The sequence below is a fragment of the Olea europaea genome, chromosome 9 (assembly GCF_002742605.1).
Source record: "Olea europaea var. sylvestris chromosome 9, O_europaea_v1, whole genome shotgun sequence".
NCBI lineage: Eukaryota > Viridiplantae > Streptophyta > Magnoliopsida > Lamiales > Oleaceae > Olea > Olea europaea.
In genome coordinates, this window is record NC_036245.1 from 994841 (window position 1) to 1005221 (window position 10381).

At 38.2% G+C, this 10381-nt stretch overlaps 1 pseudogene; it reads right to left on the bottom strand.

Moving 5' to 3' along the window:
- Nucleotides 1-1525: 1525 nt before the first annotated feature.
- The window catches only part of LOC111400101, a 14207-nt pseudogene continuing 5351 nt past the window's right edge, over nt 1526-10381 (bottom strand).

Sequence of the window (10381 nt, forward strand, 5' to 3'; positions counted from 1 at the left end):
TTTGAAGTTGTTCATAGTTATAAACCTAGGAAGCATCTATGCCCCCACATGCTAATGTGTCTGTGTCAGCTGAGGCATTTGTACAACATCTTCATGACTTGCACATTGAGATCAATAAACAACTAGAGGCAAGTAATGCATCATATAAACTTCGAGCTGATTTGCATAAACGACATGATCAGTTTAAAATTGGGGATTATGTGATGATCTGAATTAGACTGGAACGGCGTCCAACTGAATCTGCTTCCAAATTGCAAGCCCATAGCGCTGGTCCTTTTAAAATCTTAAAGCGTGTTGGTCCAAATGCGTATGTCATTGATCTTCCATCACATTTTGGCTACCACTCTACTTTCAATGTTAAGGATTTAGTTGCTTATAAAGGCCATTTTAAGCCCTCTGATGAACCTTTTCTACCCCCATCCATTGACTTTCAACCTGAACCTTTTGCTACCCCTACTTCAACACCCCTTGTCACAATACCGAAAGATAAGATTGATGCTATTTTAGATGAACAGATTATGTTGACCGCTGATGGAGAAATTCAGCGCTTTCTTGTTCGTTGGGTAAGACAACTTGACTCTGATTGCACATGAATCCCTAGAGAGACACTCCAACAACTTGATCTTGACTTGTTGGAGCTTTATAGGAGTCAGCATGATCTTCTATTGTCCAGACCACCTATCACACATGTATATGGACGTCGGAAGAGGTTTGTCCAACCACCCAGCTTATAGTTGGGCGACAGATTGCAGCCTTTTATGAGTTATTTCCTCGACATCGTCGAGTTTTTCTCCCACCTAGGGAGAGTTGATGAGGACATCTAGCTTGGACTATTTAGTTAGTATTTTATTTGGGCTTGTATTATATTTTGGGCTTATCCAAACCTTTTATTTTATTTTTGGGCTTGTGTCATGTATTGAGCTGGCCCAAGCCCTTTTATGCTTTGTATTGTATAAAAGTATGCAGCCTTCTATGCATGGAGTACAGATTTGATGGAAATGAAATGAAAATTGGAGTGTTGCAGGCATTCTCCCCATTTCCATCGCCCCTCCTCCTCTTTCTCTTCTTCTCCTACTTCTTTCTCTTTCTTTTATCTGGTTTCTACTTCTCTCTCTTCTCCTTCCATGTGATTGCTTCTATGTCCATGTTATGCTACATCACGAAACACTCAATTCTTAAAAGTTTTATTTATTCTATATAACTTTTCTTTAAACTCTGTGGGAATCTATATAGATTCTTCATTTCAAACTATATTACAAAAGATTAAACATAAACAAAAATTATCAAGTGTGAAATGGTTGCCAAAGTGGATCGAGCATCCTAGCAATAGAACCCAGAAGCTCCATTCATTCATATCTATAAGCAGAGTTGGTAATGTTTATTATTAATGAAATGTGAGATTGAGTTAAAAAAAAAACATGACACACACTAAATCAGTAACTCGAATATTTTTATACCATCTGGAAACCCAAAAAAAAAAAAATAAAATTGTAGTGACTAAATAAGGAATGATATTGACAACTTCTCAGTTGTTTTGCTTGATAATCACTAATGCCCAAAGTGAGCACAATTTAGTTAAAACAAAATTCCGCTTAAGTTGCAGTACATGTTGACTAAGAAATTCATCACCGACTGACTAGTCACAGATCCTAAAGATCAAATTCTTTTCAGCAAAAGGTTGAAGACATAAAAAAATGGGGCAACCTATGAAAGCTATCGCAATCCCTCATAAACCAAATTCATAATGTAATCATCAATAACTTTAACCCGCAATACACACGTATATAAAAATAGAGATGCAAACATTGTAGTGCATAGAGCGTAAACAGACTAACAGAGGGGAGAATTACCTGATGAACAGCTTGAGAAATCTTCTGTCTATTTCTGGAGTTATAGATAAAGATCAATGAAAATTAGGAGATTTAGTTAAAATCTATCTAACTGCTGTTGTCGAGTTTTTCGGTTAAATATGACGTAACATTCTTAAGAGAGAGAGAGATAATGAAGAGTTCAAGAAACAAATTCAAACCCTTGACAGACAGAAAATGATCTTTGAAATATTATTATGCATTTTACTAAACTACGAAACAGAAATGAAAAGGCAAGATCAAGAGATAGTGCATTTATGTATGTATGAGCTTCGTTCTTTGAAGACTAATCTATACATACGATTGAAAATCGGTATAGAAAAGATAATTACTGTGAATCGTATTCGCCCTCCGTCATGTCATCCTCCTTAAGGGAATTCAGCGATTCTAGAGGAAGCTAGCTCCGGTAATGCTGTACCACCAGAACTGATGTTGTGGTCGAAAAATCAGGGAAAATTAATAAATTTTCAACTAGTCCCAACTCTGGACACTCCCTTCTCCTGTTAAGAGCTGCCACCAATCGACCCTCTAGCAATTTCCCTACGAGAAACAGATTGCAACGACTATATGAGCGAATCACGTCAATAGTTTCCTGAGCATCTTTTATCATCCTCTCTTCAAATTTGATTGAATTGTCCTTTGATACTTTCTCCTTAAACACTCTAAGAAATTCTTCATCCTCTGCTCTAGCTTCGGGACGATTTTGATCTTTAATATCTAGCTTGACACTCTCCCCAGCTACCTTAGGGCCTGTATTGAATTGAACTATCAGAGGATGAAAAACTCAGTTGTTTTATATATTTGTTTACAGCCGGGTGTTACATATTTATATGTAGGAGAAGAGTTCCTATTCTAGTATATACAGATTTTATTCCTACAATCAAGTTACTGTGTAAAAAGACAAAAAAAAATCTTTCTATCCCATTTCCTATAGTTCCTCCAATCTTTCCTCAATGCACGCCGACACTCTCCCTCAAGTTGATACATATGGATCCATTATGCGTAACTTGAACAGTGTGTTGTAGAAATCTTTGTTTGACATAGCTTTGGTAAGTATATCTGCTAGTTGGTCCTCAAACTTGACAAATGGAAATCGAATTGTCTTAGTCTCTAAGTTATGTTTGATGAAATGCCGATTTACCTCTACATGCTTCGTTTGATCATGCTGAACTGGATTGTACGAAATATCTATGGCAGCTTTATTGTCACAAAAGAGGTTCATTTCGATTTTGGGAGCAAAACCAATCTCAGCTAGCAATCTTTTCATCCAAAAAAGCTCACACAAACCCTTGGCCATCCCACAAAATTCTGCTTCTGCACTAGAGAGTGCCACCACTTTTTGTTTCTTACTTCTCCATGTAACAAGATTTCCACCAACAAATGTGAAATACCCTAAAGTCGACTTACGGTCCATGATGTTCCCGGCCCAATCTGCATTTGTATAACCATCAACTCCCAGATGGCCATTATTAGAAAACATGAGTCCTTTCCCTGGAGAGGACTTCAAGTACTTTAGTATCCAAGTTACAACATCCATGTGTTCTTCACTTGGACAATGCATAAATTGACTCATTACACTCACGGCATATGCAATATCTGGATGGGTATGAGAGAGATAAATTAATTTTCCAACTAATCATTGGTATCTTCCTTTATCAGTTGGTTTCTGATCCGGATATATTCTGAGCTTGTGATTCTGTACAATTTGGGTATCCACTGGTTTGCACTCCAATAGTCCAACCTCAGATAATAAATCTAGAATATATTTTCTTTGGCATAGAAAGATGCCTTGGTTTGATTTGGCAACCTCTATTCCCAAAAAATACTTGAGTCCACCTAGATTTTTCATTTCAAATTCACTAGCCAACCGCCTTTGAAGTCGTGATATTTCTTCAATATCATCTCTTGTGATGATCATATCGTCAACATAGACAATTAAAGCTATTATCTTGCCCTGTCGACTTTTGAGAAATAGAGTATGATCTGTGTTGCTTTGTCGAAAAAGTCATGCGGGTACAATCATCAACAAATAGCGCGAACTATTTGAACCCGGATACAGTAGTAACTGGGGATGGTCCCCACACATCGGAATGGATCAATTCAAAAGGAGTACTCTTTTTATTCAAGCTCAAGGGATAGGACACCCTATGACTTTTTGCCAATATGCAAGTTTCATATTGAAAATTAAAATGTGTCAACTGAGTAAATAAATTTGGGAACAAATGTTTCATGTATGTGAAGGATGGATGTCCTAATCGTCAGTACCAAAGCCAAATTTCCTTTACTTTGATTCTATGAAAATGTTGCGTATGATTTGCTCGACCCACACTAAAATAATCCATATAATAAAGTCCCCCTCTTTTAGTACCACGCCCAATGATCTCCTTGGTGAGAATGTCCTGAAGAAGGCAAAAGTTAGGGTACATTAGCACCATACAGTTAAGATCAGATGTTACTTGACTCACAGAAAGGAGCTTATGAGATAATGATGGAACAAGTAATGTATTATGCAGCTGTAAAGTAGCAGATAAAGTCACAGTTCCAGCACCAGTAACAAGAGAGAGATCACCGTTAGCATTGGCAATATTTGTTCGTCTCGATAATGAAGTGTGTGTGAAATCCTTACAGGAGAACGTCATATGGTCAGTGGCGTCGGAGTCCAGCAGCCACGCACCGTGATCAGCATCATTAGATGAACTGTAATAGATATAACCACAGTTCGGGACCGGTGGAACCTGTGATGTCAGGGATAAATGAGGTTCTGCAGTGACCACAGCTGCCTTACTGGGACGTTCATCTTTATTTTCCACATCACGATGTTTCTTAGCATGGAATTCCTTCCTCCAATCTGGATACCCGTTCAATTTAAAGCAGTTTTCACGAGTATGCCTTTGATTGCCACAATAGGTGCATTTTGAGCCCTCTAATGATACACGAGATTTCTGTTTCCCATTATGCAAGGTAGTAGGTTGGTCAGAAGGACCCAATCTGAGTCCTTTGGAGGCAAGAACAGCATCAGGAACAACATCTTCACTACCAGAAATCATAACAGCATGGCGAATTGATTCACGACGAACTTGAGCATAGGCTTGCTCCATGGTGGGGAATGGGCAAAGCTGCAACACATCACTTCGAATTTTATCTAGTCGGTCGTCAAGGTCATCCAAGAAAGTATAGACCCGATCTTCTTGAAGAATAGCATTATACTTCTTAATATCACCTGCACCCTCCATAGGATTAGGACATCGGAAATCTATCTCACGCTATAACCCTTGGAGATCATTGTAGTATTTCTCAAGAGATCCTCCAGCTTGTTTAAGTTTTGTCATACGACATTTCAGATCATAAACCTAAGATGTGTCACTTCCATCAAAGTAAGTGGTAGCAATGGAGTCCCACACCAATTTGGTCGTAGGAAACCGTATAAAATTCCCTATTAATGAGGAATCCATAGAGTTAATCAGCCAAGCTTTGACAATAACGTTGTCTGTGCACCATTTGCGAAAGGATGGATCCGTTGAGGGTGGTTGTGGAATAGACCCATTGATATTTCCCAATTTATCTTTGTCAGAGATATACATCTCGACAACTTGGGACCACAGGGCAAAGTTGGTACCATCCAACTTGATGCCAATCGGAGCAGCGGAAGGTTCGGTGGTTAAGGCAGGTGTTTAGATCTTAGTAAAGGCTTCAGTCATTTTTGCTGTGAGTTCAGTGAAGAAAGAATCAGACTGAGATGCACCAGTTTGTTGTTCTGCATCAGAGTCTGACATAACTGGAGAGGTAAGAAAAAAATGGGTTTATGGTTTTATGGTATGATAATGCCTAGGATGTTGCTTGATACCATGTTAGAGGATGAAAAACTCAGTTGTTTTATATATTTGTTTACAATCGGGTGTTACATATTTATATGTAGGAGAAGAGTTCCTATTCTAGTGTATACAGATCTTATTCCTACAATCAAGTTACTGTGTAAAGAGAAAAAAAAAATCTTTTTATCCCATTTCCTATAATTCCTCCAATCTTTCCTCAATTCACGCCGACATGAGCAACATTCAAATTGATGCCAGGGTGCTCGACCATCCGTGCACCATACGAAAGAGCTTCGCAATCATCATGGCCTCCAAAGAACAAAACTACAATAGTATACTCAACATTACTTGTAGATACATGTGAAGTACCACCAAGCCCCCGATCAATTAAAATGCCAACTGAACATGGCGCATGTCCTATATACATGTGCTAAGTCGGCTCGTGTTGTTTCCAAATGTCCGTAAAATCTCTGATGCTTATGGAATGGGAGAATTATCATTGCTACTCTCTTCCTCTCAGCACTCAAACAAATGTCCTAGTGCATGCTGGACATTGCTGAGATTGCAATTGTTGGTTGGATAGACATTTGGCTAAGATGCTGGAATGCCTCAAAAGCAACAACAATTTGGTTAGGATCAGAATCTTACCACTTATTCCAAAATGGCATCCCATTTTTCCTTGCTTTATGAACCATTAGTATTGCAGATGACCTTTCGGAAAGCTCCATCAGGTGCATAGCATAGACGCAAAGTCCTTCTCTCTTTCCAATGCCACGTGAAGCCTCCATGAGATTAATCAATGTGGGAATATTTCTTGTACTCAAGAAACAGGTCAATATTCGAAGTTGACTATTTGAGTCCTTCCTCTTAATCGTTCTATTCTTGTATTGTGATGTAGCCATTTCAGCCGGTTTGTATATGGATATAACAAGAGGCGTTGTTATAAATGTCGGGAATAAAGCCATTAAAACCATGATAGCAAATGTTTGATCATTCAGAACCGAAAAATTAAAAGAAAAAATAAAAAAGATCAAATATGGATTTGAGAGTTCCAGTGCAATCTTGAATTATTCAAATACTCAAACATGAACTTACACCTCGGTCTTTCCCAATGTTAAGGACAATGAGCTCCGCTAAACCTTTAGTGTTCATGAGGAAACCTAGACTAACTGCCTCTTTAAAAGGCATCTTGTAAAGCAACGAGATAACAATAGTACCACCAATCTTTTCGAAACAAGCAGTAAATGACCAGAACAAGAATACCCCGTGACTGAGCTTTTTGAATGGTGGCTACATTGGTCTTCAGTCCACTTGAGACAAAATACAGAGGAAGAAACAGGCCAGACACAAGATCTTCAATCTTTTCCACAAGAACTCCTGCAAAGGGTCCCTTCTTCGGGACAAGAACTCCAAGAACAAAAGCCCCAAAGAGAGCATGAATTTTGATAGAATCAGTCACAAATCCAGCAGCCAAAACAGCAACCAATGTAGGACATATGTATATCTCATCTACTGGCTCACCCTCAGGGCAGCGTCGTGCCATCCATTTGAAGATAGGTGGGGTAATAAATACGCATATAACTACGAAACCGAACCAGCACAAGAAGACCTACAATGAAACGAGGGGATAATTGTCGGTGTGTGATAGGGCAATAGCCAGAACAAGTAGAATCCAAGCAGCCACATCATTGACTGTTGCAGCTGACATGACTATTTGACCAACATCAGTGGTTAAAAGCTTAAGTTCTGCCAAAATTCGTGCCAAGAGAGAAAAGGTAGTGATAGAAAGTGCCACTCCCATAAAAACCAGAAATGGACCGTGACTTACACCTTTGGAAATAGTTTCTCGAAGCACAAATGAGATCCCGATTCCTAAAATAAATGGAACACTAATTCTAGAAAGGGCAATGCTTAATGCCTTTTTCCCAGTACGTTTTAGAGATCTTGGATCCAGCTCAAGGCCAACAAGAAACAAAAAGAAGAGGAGACCAAGGTTGGCAAGGGTATCCAAAACTATAAGGCTTCTGGGTGGAAAAAGAGCATGATGATACTTATGGTTGCGCCCTAAGGCTGAAGGACCAAGTAGGACTCCTCCCTACACAAACGGTATCATAAGTCAAATCTTCATAGAAATTGAAGGTATATAAACCACGCCTTACACAAAATTGACATGCAATAATAATATAATTGTTGTTAATAAAAATGAGTGTACGTTATAGGAAATTACAACTATCTCAGCAATCACACGAGGCTGTCTTTGTAGGATCTTATAGAACAAAAAGGAAGAGAAAAACATATTTCTGCTGTGTAAAAATTCATTAGTCACAAGCTCCATTACCAGCAGCTATTTAAAGTGTAATACAAGAGATTTTCAGCCATACCATTAGCCAACACTCCTACCAACTACAGCCTGACTTAGTGGCAGAATAATCATACATTGATAGACTTTATAATCACAAAAATAGATATAACATAGGGTGATTTTAATACACACAAAGACATTACAAAATTTGACTGCAAAAATGACAAACCAAAGTCAATACTCCTCCTTGACATTTTTGCTGGAAACACCAAGGCATCTCCTTAATGTTTCAAACCTCCCTTTGGATAAGGATTTAGTAAATATGTCTGCATATTGAACTTCTCCATTGCAGTGCATCAGCTTTACTTCATCATTTTCTTGTGCTTCCCTAATTGAATGATATCTTATCTTAATATGCTTTGTTCTCTCATGAAACACAGGATTTTTGACCATTGCTACTGCTGATTGGTTTCACAATAAATGATAGTTGAATCACCTTGTTTATGCTTAAGATCTTCCTGCATTTTCCTCAGCCATAGTGCTTGATTTGTTGCTTCTGTTGCTGCTATTTACTGTGCTTCTGCTATTGATTGAGCAATAGTTTTTTGCTTTATTGAATTCCAGCACACAATGCTTGATCCCAGATAAAATACATACCCAGAGGTGCTCTTCATATCATCAAAAGATCCGATCCAATCACTATCGGTATAACCTCTTAAAATTAGATTTTTTGTCTTCCTAAACTAGATTCCCAATTCTGCAGTCCCTTTGATGTACTTCGGTACTCTTTTTGTTGCCTGAAGATGTAAATTTGTTAGCTCTTGTCTGAATCTGGAGAGGAGATTTGTAGCATACATGATATCTGATCTTGTTATGGTTAGATACATTAAACATCCTACCAAACTTCTGTACACCTTTTCATCAATTCTTATGCTTCCATCTTCTTTCATCAATTTCAGATTTTGAACCAGTGGAGTGCTAACTGGTTTGCAATTCTCCATGCAGAACTTCTTCAAGATCTCATTGGCATATCTCTGTTAGCAAACGAAAATGCCTTATTTTGATTTATTTACTTCCATTCCTAGAAAGTACTTCATTTCTCCTAGATTTATCATCTTAAGTGCCTTCATCATTTCATCTTTCACTTTGTCGATTAAAGCCAGATTACTACCAGTTACTAGCAGGTCATCAACATACAAAGAAATGATGATTGTTTCTTCCTACACTTGCTTCATATAAAGTGTTTGCTCATTAACACTTTTGGCAAAACCAAGGCAACGCAAATGCTCATCTATTCTGCTATAACAGGCTCTTGGAGCCTGCTTCAAGCCATATAATGCCTTCTTTAATAGATACACCTTTTCCTCATTTCCAGACACTAGAAAGCCATCAGGTTGGTGAATATAAATTTCTTCATTTAAGTAACCGTTTAAGAAAGCTGACTTCACATCAAGTTGATGAATTTTCCAACCACTTTGAGTAGCTATTGCAAACAACAATCTAATAGTTTCACACCTGGCCACTGGAGCAAAAGTATCTATATAATCTGTACCATATTGCTGTGCATACCCCTTTACAACCAACCTGGCTTTGAACTTGTTGATAGTGCCATCATGATTCACCTTGGTTTTAAACACCCATTTAACACCAATAACATGTTTATCCCTTGGCCTGTCAACCAACTCCCAGGTTTTATTCTTTTCGATTATCATCAGTTCTTCTTTCATTGCAGTCAACCACTCTTGTGAATTTACTGCATCAACAAAATTTGTTGGCTCCAGAATTGCTGAATTGCATCTTGCATACACATCAGCTAAGGGTCTGGTTCTTAGCACTGGATTTTCTAAACCAGATCTACTATCATCCTCCACTTCATTAGGTTCTATTTCATCTTCATTTGTACCAGTCTCTTCCACTTCAGGAGGTGTTCTTTGAACTTGTAGCTGAACCAGAACTCTGGACTCCCAATCCCATGAGGATTTCTCATCAACCTTGATGTCTCTACTGGAATACACCTTGTTTGTTTGTGGATTGTATACTTTATAACCTTTAGCATTTCCATAGTACCCCACCAAGACACCAATCTCTTCCTTTTGACTCGGCTTATCTCTTTTAGGATCTGGAATGTGAGTATAACAAATGCTTCCAAACACCTTCAAGTGAGCAACATCAGGCTTGATTCCATACCAAGCTTCATAAGGTGTTTTCTTATTCAACGCCTTTGTTAGAAGTCTATTGAGAAGATATGATGTTGTACTTACAGCTTCTGCCTAGAATTCTTTAGGAATATTCTTCTCAATCATCAAGCATCTAGCAATCTCCATTAGAGTCCTATTCTTTCTTTCACTTACACCATTTTGTTGAGGCGTGTAAGGAATTGTCAGTTGATGGTTGATTCC